Below are 19,066 nucleotides of genomic sequence, written 5' to 3' on the forward strand. Positions count from 1 at the left end.
CAGCCAAGGACCCCAAAGCCTGGAGCCATCTCACCTCCGTCCCACCATCAGCTGAACATCATCTCCTCTCCTACAGCGTTTGGACATCAACATCTACTCGAGAAAGTGGCTTCTTCCCACTCATCTGCTCCATGCTCCTCTGCCCTGCTTTTCAATTTCAGAACTCTGGCAGATCACTGATTAATTCAAGCCTGTTTAATAACCCTTCTGTTTAGATGAAACAAGCTGTCTTGTTTTCTTTACTTTTAACACTAACTCTTGTTTCTTTGCTAAGGATCTTCCTGTCGTTTAAAAACTTCTCTCTCTCCAACCAAGCTGATAATATGATGGAGAAAGCATCTGCTTACGTCTACATCTGACACCAGCCAGAAGTTACAGCACAAGGCTAAAGAGGGACCGGACACCTTGATGGGTAAGAGGTCCCAAAAGCCTGAGCTTGTCTTGCAAAATCATTAGCTATACAAATCCCTGCATAGCTCAGACCAGAGTGCAAACACCGGGAACCACGGGGCCAGCTCCCGCCAACACGGGCGAGAGGAAAGGAGACACGGGAGCTGGAGCACCCAAACTCCTCGCACGGCTCATCTGCAAGAAGGGTCTCTGCGCTTCTGCGCCCTGTTGTGGGTGGGGAATACGCCTTACAAAAACCTGAAAGCTGTCACGCTGCCGCAAGCTCTGCCCCACGCCATGCCCCCGGCACAGCGATCGATTGGCAATGGTCAGGCGGGCGCGGAGCCCACCAGCTGCTCCCACCGGCAGGGACTGGCCTCGCGGCAGCACCGGCAGCCCTCTCCCCTCCGCCGGCCCCCGGCTTCTCTTGCCGTCACCTGCTCTCCCGTGGCGTCCTCACGCCGGAGGGTTTCGAGGATCGGCTGGTTCGCAGCGTGACCGCTGCCCAGCGGAGCCTCCTCCCTCCCCACCCGCTGCCCCATCCCGGCTGCAACCCCCAAGTGCTGTGCACAAAGAATAACAGACACAGAGGGACCCGACTCCCGATGGGAATGAGTTGGAGCCTCTCAGCTGTCTCCTGCCTCTTTGAATTTCAAAGCTGCACTTGTCTGTAGAGCAACTGAGTCATTTCCTTCCTATACCCAGCCTATCGGACTGGATCCAGCAGTGCCCGGAAAACAATAAATCCTTCAAGGACTTGTAAGGCCATATTTCACAGGAATGCAGCAAGCCTGCCTGCTTGGAGAGCTCCTCGCACACCCTTTAATTCAACACTCCTCCGTGGAAGCTGTCTCGCCCTGGCCCCGGTCCCATCTGAGCACAGCAGCGGTCCCCATCCCTGCCGCGGACCCCATCCCTGCCGCGGACCCCATCCCGGGGCACACTGGGGCACTGCAGGAGCCCAAGGGTGGACCAGCACTTGCGACCCATGCAGATTAACACCGCCTCATCACCCCCGACCAGATGCATCACCGAGGGGCTGATGGGGTAAGAACTGATAATTAAATTTCCTTGATTCCACGAAACATATGGAGGATCTAGGTGGGAGAGAAGCTACAGCTTAATTTGTTGCAGGACTTCACCAATAGATACTTTGGCAGACCAAAGGAAGGCTGCAGCCGCAAAGGAGGTTACTCTACAAAATACAGCGGAGCAAAGCAACATGTGAGAACCAGGGCAGGTCGTAAGAATACTTTCAGCTGGTTCAATTTTGTAAGCATCTCCTTTACAACCACAAATTGGTCTTCCAGATCCACAAAACGTTTCTATCAAGCTCACAAGGATTGGCGAGGGCAAAGACAAAACTCAATGATTTGAGCTATCTGTGGCCTGAAAGCTGCAGAACTTCCACTGAAACGACATGGTTAAGATGCTTGGTCAAAAAGAAACTCCCGAATTTGAGTTGCCATGCAGCTCTGAGGAAAACTGGTGCATGCTCCAGGATCACTTCAGTACCACTCCTGTTGTCTTTGCAGATGTCAGAAGCAAAGCCCAACTGACTTACATTAAGATTCATAACACTGTTAACCAAATAATCCCACATACATGAGAAAAACTAAATGACAAGGAAATTAATATTACATCCTCTTCAGTAACAAGATGGCTAAAGCAGATAATCTGGCAAAGCGTCGTGTTTATAATGGAAATTTGCAGAGAATGTAACAGGAATTGTCAGGGATGAACAAATGAGTCAATATTTTGCTTTTTCTCATGTTAAAATTTGCCCTGTTTGTGCAAAAAATGCCTGTTTTTTTTTTTAAATCTTGGGAGGAGGAGGAAATTAAGCCAAAACTATTTGGTTTTCAATAGGTCTTTGCAGCTCATGTAAAGGACAGTGTGAGAGCAGGCACTGGTGGGGAAGGTGAGACACTCAAAGCCCTGTGCCGGCAGGACTCACACCCAGGGAAACTGTACCTTTACTTAAAAGTAAATTAGATCTCATATCAAGAATAGGATTGACATACAGTTCATTCTGTACAAGTCTGCAAGGAAGTGAATGTCTTAAAAAAACGTATTGCTAAATTCACACTCAGAAGTGAAAAACTCCATCTGCAAAGTCAGTCCAATTGCACGCAACTTGTCACTCCTGAGGTTAAGCCTCCCGGTGACCCAGTACCCTGGGCAGGGCTTATGTTTTTTAAACAAGTTATACATCATCCTTGGAAGTCCTTAAAAGAGTCTCTGCTTTTGTTTCTTTCTGAGAATTTGTTCTAGTACTTCTCAGCTCAGCCCAAGACAAGTTGTGGCCACCTCCAAGTCAGAAAATTTATTTGGTGGAACCGATGGAACAGATTTGCCCCTGCCACACAATTTATGCCTTGAAAAGCCAAGTTACGCAAGCACTCGTACCAGCACCTTATTATATCCCAGTGGACAAGCAAAGGGGCTCCTGGCTCTTTCTTCCAGTGAACTCTGGAGTGCTTGCCCATGCTCCTTGGTTGCTATGAGATTTTAAAGACAGTCTAAACCTGTTACCACCAAACGGGCCTTTAACACAACTCCTGCTCCATAAGGCTCCTCATCTGCCAGTCAGGCCAAACGCACCACAGTCCACTGATCAGAGAAGGGCTCATCGCTGCTGCTGCAATTAACTCCTTGCAAACTGCAGAGAAAACTTTACAACAACTAGGAGAGAAATAGCCTGCAGTGAACCTTTTGCTGCTGCATCATGTCTCAGCCAAATAGATTACTTGCTGTGGATGTTTTTCATCTGGTCCTTCCAGATCTGTAACACGATGGATGATGCCTCCGTAATGTTAAATTGATTTGGAAATACAGAGGGGCAGACATCAAAGGTAGAATTTTTAGAAGGTTTTGGGCAAACATAGAAGCATTTCTCATTCCAGGGTGGTCTTTGAGAAGCTCTTACTCCCAATTTACTTACTCCAGATTTTGAGAAGAGCTCCCCCCCGACCCCATAAGTACATAAGCAGCGTCTCTGGAAAGCACTCAATATGCCACAAACCGACTCACAAAAACCACAAAGAAAAACCAGCCTTCACCTGGCAGTCTGACCACAGCAAGCAGTCTTGCCTTTCTGGCTGCCCTACATCTCCCAGAGTCAATGGCAGAATGAAGGAAGGGATTTAGGCATCTTTGGTCTTACTTGTGCCCCACCCTCAGCGTCAACACTTAATAAAATGAAAACAGCAGAAGAAATGTTCAGGGCCCTGCAGTAGTACAGGTGCGGTTTGTATCCGTGTACATTGACAAACCAGCGCTCTCCTGTGCCCACGTGAATTTCGATAAAGCAGGCGTCTACTACATCCACACAGTCACTCCTCATCAAAGCCCAGGATAACCGAGATGCTTAGAGTATGCAGCAGAGTCACACCCAGCTGTGCCCTGAATCACACAGAATAACCAGCCATAGCTTAGCAGGAGTGAAACGCCGAGCTGGGGGTTTTGCTGCTGGGACCTCACTGTGCTCCTACAGCACAGTCAGAGCTGCAACACCCCAACCACGCTCGGCCCCTCTCGACACCCAGGGGAGCAGGAGCCCCCATGTTTTAGCTTCAGTGCAGAGTTAAAACCTGTGAGATGGCAAATCTTCAGCATAAGAATAATTTCCCCGTTAGGAAACCTACAGGCATGCTCCCTTTTCCTCCCCGCCCCACCTCTTCACACTTCCATTAAAAATGAAACGGAAATTCACAGGCTTTTTTTTTTGTTTGTTTAAATAACATTACAGGCTGTGACATAAACCAGCAAAGGCAGGAAATATGATCATGAGGGCAGTGCTCCATCCTCTGCTCCTGTCACTGCGACTTTTTGGGGACTTGGCAAATGAATGAGTAAAGGAGACAGCCTGCGTGTTTTATGGAGTTGAACTGTAACATCCCTGTTAAGCAGCCAACTTACCATTTCTCTGCTCTGACATCAATAAATCTACCCAGCCACAGGGAACAAAGCTCTTCACATGAACTGGCTGCATGTGAATCCCTTGTATTTGGCTACCTGGGCAAGCAACCAGCCCGCTGTGCTCTGCTGCACTTGCTGCTGCTTTCATAATATTCTCAAAGAAGTGGGAAATTGCCTTTGCAGTAACATGACTTGGGAACTTTTAACCCTGCTACCAACACACGTGTGTTCAGTACAGCACCTGCTTTTCCAACAGCCAATTCCCAGAACCTCAGCTTCCCACTCGTGGGGAGGGAAACGGCCACTTTGGGCTATTAAGAAAATCTTGACAAGGCAAACTCTGAAAGCCCAGCAATCAGAAAGCAAATAAAAAGAATTCAAAGCCTCATTTTAAGTATCACAATTAATCTCAAAACCTTAGAGCTCAAACTCACTTTTTGGAAGCTCATTCCCGGGTTAACAAACCAAAGTGGCGTTATGCATGAACACCAAGGAAAACCCCTGCACGCCTCCAGATTTCTGCCCTTCTCTTGCTGGATGCCCAGTTTCCTCCACCGCCTCCAGCGCACCGTGCCGCACACGAGGGATCGCTCCGAGCTCTCTCTTACCGGTGACATGAAACCGCTACGGAGGAAAAACTACACATAAATCTCTCCGGAAGGTATTTGTTCCCAGGCTCGCTGAGCCTGGAAATAACACGAGGAACTTATTCCACGCTGAGTCAGGGTCTGACAGCGGCTCCTGGACCGGCCGTGGTGGATCCGCTTCCTTCCCGGCGCGCGTCACGGGCGGCAGAGCGAGCGAGCAACAGCCCAGCGCTGCCCCAGAGGTTTCCTGTTTTCCCCAGTGCCGCACAGCTTCCCGAGACGCGGTACAGGGAAACGGGGCTCCGGAGCCTGACACCGAGCTGCCACAGGAATTAAAACTGCTGTTTTTCAAATGCTGTTAAGGGCCAGCCAGGAGCTGAAGGCAAAGTAAGCTGTTTCCTTTAACATTCCCTGATATACGTGGGAAACGGCCTCTCCAAGAACTACTGCTCCCCCGTCCAACCATCCCTTCACTGGGAAGATGGAGTAAGATTTCCCTGTGCGTCCCAAGGGCTTCCCCCCACACCTGCCGCACACACCCTGGCACTCCCACTGCTGAGCCCCATGCCCGAGTCGAGGCCACGGCAGGCGGGAGACACCGGTCCAGCCCCCGGGGAGCCCTCCCGGCCCCTCCAAGTCACCGCGGAGAGGCAGAGGCCGGGTCCACGCTCGGCTCCTCCTGCCTGCGCCCACTCCCCTCAACAGTCTCCTGCTCACGCGGGTTTTTGCTGGTGTTAACCGTTCACGCGGAGGCTTCTGCTACAGCAGCAACACCCTAAGACAGCACCTCCCCTTGCTCCCACCAGCACCAGCGGCCGCGACCGAGCCGCGAGCGCAGCTACGGCGTTCCGTGGCACCGGCACCCACCGGGAGAGCCCACGCCGCTGCCCACCGAGCCCGAGCAAAGGCTGATCTAACATCCGCTTACCGTGCTCGGGAGGAGGCTCAGCCTCGGCGGCAGCCAGGAAGGAGACTGCCCTTCCCGTCCAGCTCCCGGCCGCGAGGCGCTGGGCTCGTGCTCCGGCACCGAGTCCCTGCCGCGCTCCGAGCGCAGCGCCGAGCCCCCTCCTCGGCGGCACAGCCCCGGGTCAGCCGGTGGCTCCGTTAATGAGCCCTGAGAAAGGAGCAGCGGGAGGAGGTGAGGTGAGAGGTCAGCGTAATATTTACTCAGACGTCACCTTTCACTTTTCTGAAGCGGGGAAGCGGTGCCGGAGCAGGAAAAGGGCTGCGAGGGACGTTCCTGCCTGGGAAGCCGCTGGAACACCAAGCACAACACACAGCCGGCTCCAGAGAGCCAGGGCCTGACAGGGGCAGGAGCCCTCCATCGGACCCTCAGACCCCAAAAACCACACGGGGCTGGGGACGGGCTCTGGGGTCTTCCCACTGTCTCTGCCATCTGCCCCATCAGAGGGGCAGAGGGAATGGCTGGGGTAGGCAGGACCTCCGAAGAGCGGAGACCCTCTCCGGGTCCCCCATGCTTCAGGAGATCCCCAGCCAGAGAGGAGCCCATCACACAACGGGGCTGTCCCTCCACACTGTGGTTTTAAGGAACCCACAGGAGACACAGCACACGGTGCAGGGAGCTACCATAGAAATGCATCAGCTGGTAACAAAATTTCCCCGGCGGACCTGTTTCTTGGAAGAACCATCTCCTCCGCCACGTGGCGAGATGGTACCAAGCGTGCCTTGCCGCACGGAGCTTTGTCGACGCAGCCCCACGCCACGGGCAGGGCTGGTCCCGGGGCAGGATCGGTGCAGGGCAGCGCTGGCCCTGCTGCCAGGCGGGGAGGAGCAGCACTCGCTGCTGCCCTGGCACAGCCGGGGCCCTGGCTCGCAGGGCTCTCCCAGGCTTGCTATCGCTCTCCCTTTTGAGATGATCTGGACTTTTTTTTTTTTTTTATAATGTGACTCTGACGCCTTTTATCTCCCGCTCTGAATGTAATTTTAGCCCAGGCAAAGCAGGATTAAATTTTCATAATATGATACATTTATCTCACTTTTCATTCCCCCCCCGTCACCATCTCCCAGTTCAATTTCAACCAAACAGAAGCAGTGATTACAGTGAGAAACACGAGATGGAGTCTACCCGATAACGGAGGGGAGGGCACCTCTTTCCCAGCACCCTGTCCCTGGCAGCCCCCCACCACGCAGCAGCCAGCATGCCAGTAGCCAACGCCAGGCTGACAGCATTGCTCGGGCCCTCTGAAATACACAGATGGATCATAATTCCGACTCAAAACCCAGCAGAGAACGCACAGCAGATTAGGTACATCACTGACATATGTTGCACTCGTGTGTTTGGTAAACTTGTGCTTTCTCGGTGAAGTCCTGCTAGAGCAGCCTCCCCCCCACCCCAGCAGCTCCCAGCGCTTGGGCTCGGACCACAGCAGGCAGAGTTGCCACGAGCCACGCCGGGGAGCCACGCTTTCCTGGACAAGGAACAGGGAGAGGCAGCCACAGCCAGCCTGTCTCGGCTGGGAATGTCTCAAAAGCACCAAAATCCTCCTGCCCCCGCCAAGTGCTGCGTCCAGCAAAGCGCCGGGTCAGACTCCCAGCACCCGAAACTCGTCCTCCCCTCCGAGGGACCGGGGCTCACCCACCAGCCAGCGGCTGCATCTCTGTGCAGCTTTGCCAGTTGCTGGTTTTATGTTCATTTTTTCAGCTGGGCTCCACCAGCCTGATCCGGAGGATCCCCTCTAGTGGGATGCGGAGGTATTTCAAGCCCACATCCCACTCCCATCTCCTCCTCAGCTCTCTCTGCACCAGCCGCCGGCCAGGCCCGCTGCCCAGGCTGGGCGGTGGGCTGCAGCGGGGAGCCGGCTCCCAAATTACTCGCCCCGTTTTGCCAGAGCCATTTGGGGTGAAGTCAAAGCCAGGCTGGAAACACAGATGCCGGGGAGGCGGCGCGGACGGGAAGGACCAGAGGAGGGAGGAAGATGACGGCAGACATCGAGGGTAAATCCCCTTCAGCAAAGAGGGGATGATGTCCACCAGCAAAACATCTACCTTTGACAATAACGTGCCACCTGGACCATACGCTTCACCAGCGAGCCTGGGCGCTCGCTGCAGAAAGCGGGCTGGCGGCATCCCGGCCGCCCTGCGATGGTTGGCACAGCGGCACGTGGGGACCCGGCCCGAGGCACCCACCGGGTGCGCTCACAGCCCATCTCCCTCGCTGGCACTAAACCACACAGTAAATACATATATTTTCACTGCAGAGAAAGAATCCGAACACGAGCCCCGGGTGGCCGCCTCTGCTGCCCAAGGACAGCACGCTGCCCTCAATTCTGCTTTTGTTCCCGCTTTGCTTTTCATCCCGGAGGCTCCCTCTGCACCACTTTTGCAGACAAAGAGCTTGTGGCCTCCTCAGACCAAAACGCTGTCAAGTCTCGCACGGCCGAGCCGTGCCCTCACCCCGGACCAGGAGGGAAGGTGGGCACCCAATTAGCAGAACTACAGGGGTTGCGCCCAGGATGCTCTTGGTGGTACAGACACTTCGGATCCAGCCAGCGGCGTTTGTGGCTCAGCCCCCGGGGAAGAACTTGGTAGCACCTTTTCCCCCTTGGCTCCCCCTTGCCCTCCCCTTTGCTGTTGTGGTGGTGGCCTCCCAGCCAAGCTGGTTAAGAGATTAACACTCTAAAAACCACATTTACTCTAATTAGCCATGAAATCTTTGTAACTAAGTGAAAAAATGTTTCCCTTGAGGGATTTTTGTCCATTCATCACTGTTTGAATTGCCAGGGAGAGCGAGGGGGAAAAAAAAGAGAAAAGAGGGGGGAAGAGAGAAAAAACCCTCAGATCTAATGAATTAATAGCAGAATGCCCTGGGGGAGCAGCAGGCTCCTACAAAACACGGGCACCTCAAAGGGGGCTTTTCACAGGCTCGCCGAGGGGACGCTTCTGAATTATTTGGAGTTAACAGACTGTAACACAATGCTCCGCTCCCTGTACGAGCTGGGCAGCTTGGCCAGTGCGCTGCGCTCCTCCCTTCCCTTCCGCAGGGACGGACAGACGGACGCTGTGCCCGGCTGCGTGTGCAGACAGCTGGGTGCCCCTGTCCTGCAGACAGCTGGGGGGGACGGGGCTCTGCTGCCAGCATGGCCAGCACCCTCAGTTGCTATTTTACTGGGAAAAACATTTCAGAGTTCGGTGGGAGGGGGGCAGAGAATCTTGCCACAACTTAGGCCTATAAATATTTCATATCGCTGGAATAAGAACGATTATATTCCTGCCAGCACTTTTCTTGTGTATTTTAAATGTGTCACCGCCTTCTACTTTCTCCCCCGTTTGTGTTTCTTGTAACAGGCCCATGAAATAAAGATTAGCTGAATAATCAAGAGTGTTTAGAAATGTGAAGGGGCCTGTCTCAGGAGCACTGCATGCTCAGGTTCATCTTTTTTTTTTTTTTTTTTTTTTCTTTTTAAGGATGCCAAACACAGATGGGGGAGTGCAATTTTCACACACTGTAAGAGACGGGCTGGAGCGGGAGCGAGCGCAGCGCCCGAGCATGCAGGGACGAGGCGAGCAGAGAGCACACGCTTCCCCGTCAAAAATGACAGCCTCAACGCCACGCGGAAGAGGGGGGCACTCTCCCCCATTACATATTTATTGTTCAAACTGCAGAGGGGCCAATTAAAACAGCTTGATCACTGCCACGTTCAAACAGACGCGTACATGCTCAGAGAAGCGGGATGAGAGAAGCAGGTGTACGCCTTCCTGTTGCAATACAGTGCAGTCCGCTCCTCTGAGAGTCACCAGAACAGCCTCAGCTGAACAAAGGTACTTCTGAGACACAGCCCAGCTCCCACAGGAAAGCATCATGTTGGCACCCAACAGCAAGCACAGCTTTCCACCTTAAGCCTTCCTGCCACATGCCCCATGCCATTTCTGCATCTTAGCTTTTGCTTTCTTTCCTAGTTCAATTCTTCATATAAGCTGCCTATGGCATGAGAGAGTCTGCACCTACAGCTGCCCTAGCTTTTGGGCAATTACTCCAAGACATGCTCTAGACTCCCAGATTTAGCTGCAACAAGAGTTCCCAAAGTAAGTTCTGGAAAGCCTTGTAGTGGTAGCTAAATTGGAGATCTCGGGAAGATACCGTAAATCACATGTTTCCCCGAGACACCACAGGGTCTGCACAGCAAACTGCTCCAAATGTCATTTCCATTTAGCTGCTTCGCAAGCCAATTTGTCACATACTAATGCAATTTGCTGAAGAGAGTTAAAGAGCATGGGGCGGTAGCAGTCACCTCTTCTCCAGGCTCCCACAGCCAGCCTGGATCTGCATTTTTCCTTTTGCATCCAGCTGAAGCTCCCTTTTGCTGAGAGGCAGGGGAAGCTCAGGGTTAACGTGAGGAGCAAGACCGAGCGTGGCAAGAGCACGGGAAAAGCTGTTTCTGTCATATTAGTGGATTGTATGCAGATCTTATGCAGCATCTGTTACCTGTTTCCACCGCGCAAACTTGTTATAAGCCGGGGGGAAACTCCACAATTAATTACATCAAACAACACTATAAAGACAATGAAGAGTAAATTGGGTTACTTTATCTTCCTGCAACAAGCGCTGTGGAAATGGTTAGAAGAGTTGAGAAAGATGACTGGTTTGCTAGATAAGCCATTTCACAACAGCAGTTGTGCATTCACGTTACTCATTGCTTGCACCAAGTTTCGTAAATCACAGCTACTTTATCTGCTTACCTGCACCACCCCAAAATATCACATTTAAGCTCTGAGGGTCCTCAAAGTGACAACAAATGGCAAAAGGACAGCAATAAAGAGAAAAAACCATTGCATTTTAAAGGATCTAACACCTCCGTGTCAAAGGAAAAAAGCTAAACATCTGTTCTGAAGATGGCACAGATTTCTTCTGAGGCATCTGTCTTTCAGCTGTAAAGTGGGTCATTTGATTTAACTTTTAGACACTGTATCAATGAAGCCATCCAGAGAAGGAGAGACAAGACCATCTCCCCAAGTCAGCTGAGATCTATTAAACACGTTCAAGCCACCAGTAAAGCATCAAGCGCTCAGCAAGTAACAGGGGAAACCCTGTCAGCAGTAGGTTTTTACATCATGGTACTCTGCTAACTTCACCTTCCCTCACCTCCAAGCCAGTATCTTGAACTGTAGGTCACAGATGTACCGTTTTTTTCCTCTACCACTTACTATTCACCTCACTTAATATTAACCTATTGACTTTCTGATACCCCTTAGAACACAGATTAATTGAACATCATTCACTTCACCTCCAGGAACGTGAAAGTATTGGCCATAGCTCGAATGGAGACAAAGCCTGTAATGCCTGACCGTGCCAGGTTAAACGGAGGTCACAACAAGGGAGGACAGCGTGGCATCTCCAGCGCTCACACAGAGCAGCCTCTGCCGGGATCGACACGCACCATCCCAACAGCTGCGGGGCTGGAGAAGACTTGGACCATCACACCGAAGTTTGGATTTCCCCAAAGGGAGCACAAGCACATTTGCCTTCCCTCCCCTCGTCACCTTTCAGAACGGGTCTTGCGAGGGTTTGGGAAAGTTTTAGTGGGGATTTTTCCCAAGATTCAGGGGCATTTTCAGAAAAGTCCCTCCTCGCCAACAGTAACTTTTTACGGAAACGAGTTTATTCTGGTGCATCGACTGCTCCCGATCGTGACTGAGCGGTAACAAATGCCAACAGAATTAACGAGAAAACGCGCACCGGTGTAACGTGTACACGCGTGTAAAACCGACCAGGGAGGGAGGGAGGGAAGTGACCAGGAGGAGGGGAGCTCGGAGGCATTTCTTTATGCCCCCCCCCCGCCCCGCGAGCACCCCCGGGTGCCGCTGCCCCGGGCACGGCCGGGGACCGACGCAGCCGAGCACCGCCCCGCGGGCTGCAGCCCCCGGGACCACCCGGCGCGGGCGGCCGCGGGGAAGGGGCCGCGGTGGGCACGGGGGGACGAGCCCAAACCTCCTCCCCGCACCTTCCCACCCGCCGGCAGGACCGCGGCAGCGGGGATGCCCGGGGGAGCCCCAACCCCGGGGACGCCCCGCACCGCCGGAGGATGCCCAGGGACAGAAGCTCCCCCCCCCCCCATTCGCCAGCCTCGGCCACTCACCAAACCTCGCAGCTCCGGTGCCTCCCGACCTCCTCGGGGGTGCCGGCTCCCCGGTTCACGGCGGGGTAATCCACACGGCCCCCGGCACCATGGAAATCCAGGGCCGGGCTCCCGCCGCTACTCCCACCGCCTTCCCGCAAGCCCTAACCTCCCCCGGCGCGGCTCAGCCCCGCCGGTCTCTCATACCTCCGCAGCCCCTGCCCGACTACGGCGGCGAGCCCCGGCTCCCCTCCGCCCCGGCATCCGCCCGCCGCCGCCGCCGCCGAGCCCGGGCGCGCTCCCCGCCGAGCCCCGAGCCCGGGCGCGCTCCCCGCCCGCCGCCGCCGCCCGCCCCCGCGCCGCCCCCGCTCCCCGCGCTTAACCCTTCCCCAGCCTCGGCGCCGGGGAGCGGGGCTCAGCCCGCCCGCCCGCAGAAATAGCGGTGCGGGGAAGGGCGTCCGTTCCCCCCCCCGCCAGCGCCGAGGGGAGCGGGCTGCTCGGGGAAGCGGCACCGCGCTGGAACAAAGCCCCGGACGCGAAACCGGGGGGAGCGGGGCTGCCTCCCACCTCGACGGGCTGCGCGTCTCTCCGCACCGGTACGCCTGGGCCGGCGGAGGAGTTGAAGGCTCCCTCAGCTGTCCCGCATTTCTTGGGCTACAGCCTCCCATCGGCTCTGGGAGGGAGGGAGGGGAGGGAATGGAGGCTGCTGGTTTCTGTTCCCCCAGTACACCCCTCCCACACGGTTCTGGTGCGGAGAGTGACACTTGAGCTCTCCCTTCCTCAGTTTCCCCAGCTGTGAAACGGAGCCGACAGTTCAGTCTTCTGCCAAGGCCGTGTCACCTCCGGCAGAGCAAAGGCTGCGTGTGTGCCGCGGAGCCCCCAAAGCCACCCACCTCCGCACCTCCTGGCCTGCCAAAACCACGGTGGCCACGGCCAGCTGGGACAGGGAACCACCTGCTGCTGGGAACCAGGGGATCCCTCCTCGGGATCGAGTGGCTCACCACAGAGCCACCACCTGGCCTCTCCCACAGGCCTAGCACAAGCGTTTGAACAAACACCTGGAAGCTGTGGGGTACCCAAAGCGAAGAACACCTTCAACCACCCCGAGCCACCCTGGTTATCTGCATTGGCCTACAAGGGCTTGGGAACGCAGGCAAACAGGGAGGCAAAGCCAGCCCCAGTGCCGCAGCAGGACAGCACGGCCACGCTGCTCCGAAAACCCAGAAGCACCGCGGTCCAGCTAAGCCTGCCCCAGCAAGGCAGCATGAGAGCAATTCTGAGGAGTGCAACTGGTGGAGGGAATCAATAACATGATGGATGATTGCTGTTTTCCATTTCTTGTCATCAAGAATTTTTTAACAATTTATTTATTACGTATTGGAATATTTGCGAGAGAAAGTTATCGCCATCATCCTGGGCCTCTTCCACAATAAACCTAAGTGACTAAACCAACCCAATCTACTTTGGGAAAGCAGCACACAGGACGGTTTCCCCCAGCCCCGCTCACCCCCACTGCTGTTAGCATGGCTGCAGAAGCGGCCTCACTGCATCCTCCCCAGCTCATCTCATGGAGGGACACACCTGATGCAGCACTTGGCACAGGTTAGCAGGACCCTAAGAGCAGTTTTGGTGGAAAAAAAGACACAATTGCTGTTAGTTTTGCTGTCTGCCCCAGGCACAGGGATCAGGAGCCTCTTGCACGGGGGTCCGGCAGGGAATGTCTTTGCATCCCACTCTGCAGCTCCAGATCCTGCGCTTTTCCCCGCTCCTGGGAGGGCTGTAACCAGAGCCTGCACTGCTCCCTCTCCAGGGAGAAAATGACAGGTTAGCTTGCCTGTGTTTCTCCCCATCCTCACCACATCTACCATCCTTCAGAAAAGGATTTCCTTTCCAATAGTGCCTGTATAACCATCAGTGGAGCACGGGCATACCTCCCTACACATCACAGTCAAGCGCCCAGCCCCACTCCCACGGAAAGGGGACCCTCCACTTCACTGGAAGCTCTAGAGCGGGGGATTTTGACATCCTGGAAAGATACATAGGTTGCAGCTGTTTAGCTCAGGAGAGGAAACAGAAGACACTCAGTGGATGGCAGCATTGGTTCCTTAGCAAGCTTTTCTCTTTCGCCATTCTGTCCCTAATGCATTTACTGTGTCATACATTCACAGCAAATGGTACTAAATCCTATTACAAATACCATCCTTGGTTAAACGCGCATCCCACTAATGCAATTTCTCCTTTTGCAGAAAGCCATACAGGGCAGGTCAGAGTGTCTCAACCACCATTTCTCTCCTCTTTGCAGGTCTGTCTGCATCCTGTCTTCTGTTTATTATTTATTGATGGTCAATTATGTTCCTGTACAGAGAGTCTGTCTCAAGCTAATTACAGGATTGCTCAGCTGGGGAGCAGCCCCGAGACTCGCAGAGTAGCTCACACACAGGGTGTGTGAGCAAAGGGCTGTTCCAGCATGTGGGAAGCGAAACAAAACAGGTGGAGATTCACCTGGGTTTGCTCAGGTGATGGATGTGCTGCTGGGCTAATGAGTTGTCTGTATGCTTTAAATATTAGCAAGCTCTGTGCTGAAACAACTGCTGGAGTAATCCTTCTGTGGATATTTGCATTCACCTTTTCCTGAAAAGGGTGATAGGTGTAAGCCTTGGAATCAAAGTCTGGAGCTGTAACAGAAGAAAGGACCTGCCTCTAATTCTATCAAATACATATGGTGATAAATGTATAGAGGTGCACATACATGTAAGCATACAATCCTATGTCCATAAAACTCCACACAACCTCTGCACATGTGCATATTTACGCACACTCACAGTATCGCCACACAGAGACACAAACTAAATAGCCAGGAGCGCAAATATTGGTCCACACCTGACACTCCCCATCACCATGTGCATCTGAGCACCCGGCGCGGGGGGACAGAAAGGGCCCTCGGATCGCGCTGGGATCCAGCAGCATGGGATCCAGCAGCGTGGGATCCAGCAGCGTGGGATCCACCCGGGTGCCAGCGGCCACGTCCTCGGCAGCAGGGTCACCGACACATGCACCCACGGCTTTGCCAAAGAAACCGTGGGCAGCGCCGGTGCGGGTGCAGAGCCCCTCAGCCCATCTCCCAGAGAGCTCCGAGCTGTGCTGTGAAGCGAACCAGGAGCTCAGCAACCGCTGGCCAAGCAGGGAAGATCGGCCATAAAGCCATCTTTAAACTCTTGGCACGCAACTTCTCGTCCCCGTTTCCTCTGACATAGGGAGCTATGCCGAGCACTCCTTTTCTGTGGGGCAGGATCCGGACCGCAGATGACAAAGCAGTCTTTAAGCAGCTGGTGAAGCAAGGCGTCGGTGAAAGATTGGTCTCTGTTTCTAGCCTGTGTATTTGCAATTTCTCTCTGTCCTCATCTTTGATAAACTCCCTTGCTTCAGAGCACAGGGGTCATGAATCTGTCTGAGCTGTGTGAAGCAATGAGCCTTTGAATCCTTCCAGCACCCAGCTCTTCACATTCTCTAAAAGTTCTGGATAACGTGGCTTTATACATTGCCTCTGGCACTTCTCTGCGTGCCCGCAGACGCATCAGGATCCAACACCGGTATTTGCTCTGCATTTGCCATTCCCAGGGTAATAAAATAGATTCTGCTCTACCCTAATTTCTAAAGCAGGAAAATATCCTTTTTTTTTTTTTTTTTTCCTTCCCTGGGTCCATTTAGGACAAGCCGCTGAGTCAGGAAAGCACAGTCCAGGCCTGCGCTCCCCAGCTAGGGCTGCCTTCGAGCGGCTGCTGAAGCTGTGCGAGGGGAAGAGCACCATCTATAGGCACCAGCTATAGGCACGGGACAGCCGGCTGCTCGCCCGCGGAGCATCAGTCGATCGCGCAGATGCCAGCGGCTGACAGCCCCTAGTTACTCGCATCATATCTATCCATGCAATATTCAGCAGAGCTAATAATTATTCAGCACTAATCACTACAATAGAAGAATCATAGGCAGTTATTTAGAAATGATTGTTTCCACTCAGTTATTACCTATGACAGTGAAAGGAAATATCAAATAGTCAAACCCACATGTATATGGGGAAGCTGAGTGAAAGATCAATGGGAATTTAACCAGCACTTTATGCTATTCTTCCTCTTTAGAAGAACCTTGTCAAGTAATTTTTTTTTCTCTCTCTACTGTTCATAATACCTTCTTGGAAAATGAAAAGGATTTTTCTTTTCCTAATGCACCTTATCCTTTCCCCTCCTCAGATTTTCTCATAAATGTGAGCTTCGGTTCCTGTCTCTGTATCCCCTGGTTTGAACTGAGCTGAAATTAACTCAGAAAGGTTTTTTTTCTTTCCAAGACAAACTCTGTTTTCATTAAGTGCAAGGGCAGGAGAACAGAAAGTCTCCGAATCCTGAGTTACAGAGTGTCTCGTTACTGTCAAAAACACAATTGCTGACAATGTCTGTGCTGAGGTTGTGTCAGAAATTCAAGGTGCAGACAATATGCCATTTTTAATCGTCTTCCTACAGCTAAGAATTACCTCAGCTGAAATAAAGGGGATCCTACAGGGAAGAGCACAAAAGTACCCCTGCAAAGATACTAGTAATATCTAGAGATTTTAAAAAAACACAACAGGAAAACATTGGTCGTCTCGGCCCCTACCCAGAAAGTAACGGGGATCACCTTTTCCTAGCCCTTCCTTTGGCTCTGTGGTGTGACCACCCAAGGTCTACACACCGTGCAGCTCCCATCTCTTGTTTTCCATAAATATTCTGCTCCACACAGAGCTGGACAGAGGCATCGGGACATACGCCGGGACTGGCGGGTACCCAGGAACGGGGAGCAGGGTCCTTTGCCAGAGATGAGCTGTGGGACTGGGCATCCATCCATCACTTTTGGAAACATTACCCACCCCAGCTGCTGACCCACGATCCAGCTGTGCCGCCTTGGCCCCCCAAGCGGCCCCTCCAGCTGCCGAAGCGACACTCGAGGCTGGGAGCTGCTTTGCTGGAGCCTCGCAGGGCTGGGCTGCACCTCCACCCCGGACCGAGACTGAGCAGGGCGAGCAATTACAGCCCATTGAGTCAATTATTGACCCTCTAACGAAGGAGTCTCCTCACAGCCTTTGACATGAAACAGAAGACCAGCGCTACTCCGGCCTGTCACGTCGAGAATTTACAGCTTAATGATTTCCTAAGGGCCAAATCCTGTACTGACACGAGCGCGCCTGCTTCGCCATCGATCGGAGGCATGTTCTGCAGCGAGGAAGGGACGTTTCCCTGCTCGTGGGGTTGCTTCTGAGCGGCACACCAGTACCAGCCGCACCTGCCCCGTCTCCAACATGCTCACATTCAGTGGCTGAAGCAGATACAGCAAGAAAGACCGTAGGTTTTCCTGTCATTGGTTTGTCTACATTATTAATTATTGACTAATGACACAGTTACAAACAAACCCACTGCGCTGGAGGCGGCCTTCGAAGACTTCCCGTCTGTGTTTGTTCTAGTAACAGGGGAAAAAGTCTTTATTGCTCTGAACTCCAGACACACGCAGGCCAAGGCACATCACCAGCGTTATTCCAAGATGTTGGTGATCGATACGGTCCCATTTCCAGCCACCTCCATCCCAGGCTGTTGTTGGCAAGCCCTCAGGGCAGCTTTCAATGTTCCTAGCACTCACAGCTAGGAGATTTGCAGAAATGCTCAAAAATTGCAGCAGGGCCCATTGTGACACAAACGGCCAGTTTTTAAGAGATCGGTATCCAAAAGGGAAGGCTTTTAACAGCAAGCTGTAACCGTAGTTTACCAAAATCTCTGCTGTAAATATCTGCATCTGAATTTCCTCAGGACTGCTGAAGTTTGTCTGCGGGGCTCACTGAAGGGGTGTCTTGGGGAAGAAGCATCTATACAACTTAGTTACTCGCATTGTGAAGCCCGAAAGGTGGTCGCTGTGATTAACAAGCTGTTTGAGCAATAAATCTCCCCAGCACGCTCATTGCAGCATGTTCATTGGAAATCTTTAGTTCCTTCATCATAAAGAAATGAGTATTTCAGGCTCCCTGTCCTAATGAACATAAAATACGGAGCGTATTGTCAAACATGCTGTGGCTCTGCCTTTTATTCTACAATAATCTTCCTAATTTTTCCATAGGCCATGGGTATTACTGACAATGCAAAACTAAATTAATTGCAAAACTAAATTATTTTAAACCCTAATTTCATCTTTTTTCCCTCTTGTCTGAGGAGATTGAGATTTTTTCCCTGCATAATGGGTGCGAGGGGGGTGGAGCTGGAAATCCTTTGATTTGTGGGTCTGTGAGTGTTAATCTGCTGCTGCGAATTCTGCAAAGCATTTTGTAAGTGACTGAAGAATGCGGAGCCTGAAGTATGCTTATCGTTTCATACTCTTTTTGGTATTTCTTAGGACTTTTTTCAGGAAAGACAGGGGAGGGAGATGTTCGTAGTCAAATGCAAACTCAGAAGTTTATAGAAACTCCTTTCTCTTCAGGGAGTTCAGCCAAAGTCAGAGAAAGGCAGAACAGGTACAGGTTGATTTTAAATATTCTTATTATCAATCTTGATGCAATCACGAAGAATACAGATGGCCAAAGTAAAAAAGAAAAAAAAAAAAAAGATGACTTCAAGAGCACCAACCTTTTAATTTACCTCCTAATTAGGCAGGACACCTTTCCATCTAATCTGCTTCCCCACAATCTCCTTCTAGCTTTCTCGGGTACATTTGTGTGTACGTGCATTGGGCAGGGCTGTGAGGAAAACACAGTTTCATACCTCCAGGGAGATGTTCTGCTGGAGACCAGGCTGGCCAGGCACTGAGCATGAACTGGGGCTCCCCTCTCCTGCCTTCCCCCGTTGCATCTCCTCTGCAGAGAAGTCTGCCCTGAGTCAGAAAAGATGTATCATACGGAGTCATTTATTTCATGTGTGTAAGTGATTATTGCAGAAAGGTCTTCGGCTTAATTGATGTATTGGATCATGTATAATAAGTGTATCCAGGGAGTTTTCACATCACAGGCAGATGTATAGAGAGGGACCTCCTCTGGTTCCTTTCTTTGCCTCAATACCCAGCAAGGGGCCCGGGAATATTGGGGGATTAATG

General features: G+C 52.5%; 1 protein-coding gene across 2 annotated transcripts in view; it reads right to left on the reverse strand.

Annotated features, from left to right (window-relative positions):
* The window catches only part of PLXNA2 (plexin A2), a 182,140-nt gene extending 163,293 nt beyond the window's left edge, over positions 1 to 18,847 (reverse strand). The window contains exon 1 of one of the 2 annotated variants that reach the window (XM_052815605.1): positions 18,739 to 18,847. The gene's annotated coding sequence lies outside the window, so the exon portion shown is untranslated. Of the gene's footprint in view, positions 1 to 11,992; positions 12,184 to 18,738 lie in introns of those variants that run through there. The other variant, XM_052815604.1, reaches the window with a different exon arrangement.
* Positions 18,848 to 19,066: the final 219 nt, after the last annotated feature.

Source organism: Harpia harpyja, chromosome 19 (assembly GCF_026419915.1).
Source record: "Harpia harpyja isolate bHarHar1 chromosome 19, bHarHar1 primary haplotype, whole genome shotgun sequence".
Taxonomy (NCBI): domain Eukaryota; kingdom Metazoa; phylum Chordata; class Aves; order Accipitriformes; family Accipitridae; genus Harpia; species Harpia harpyja.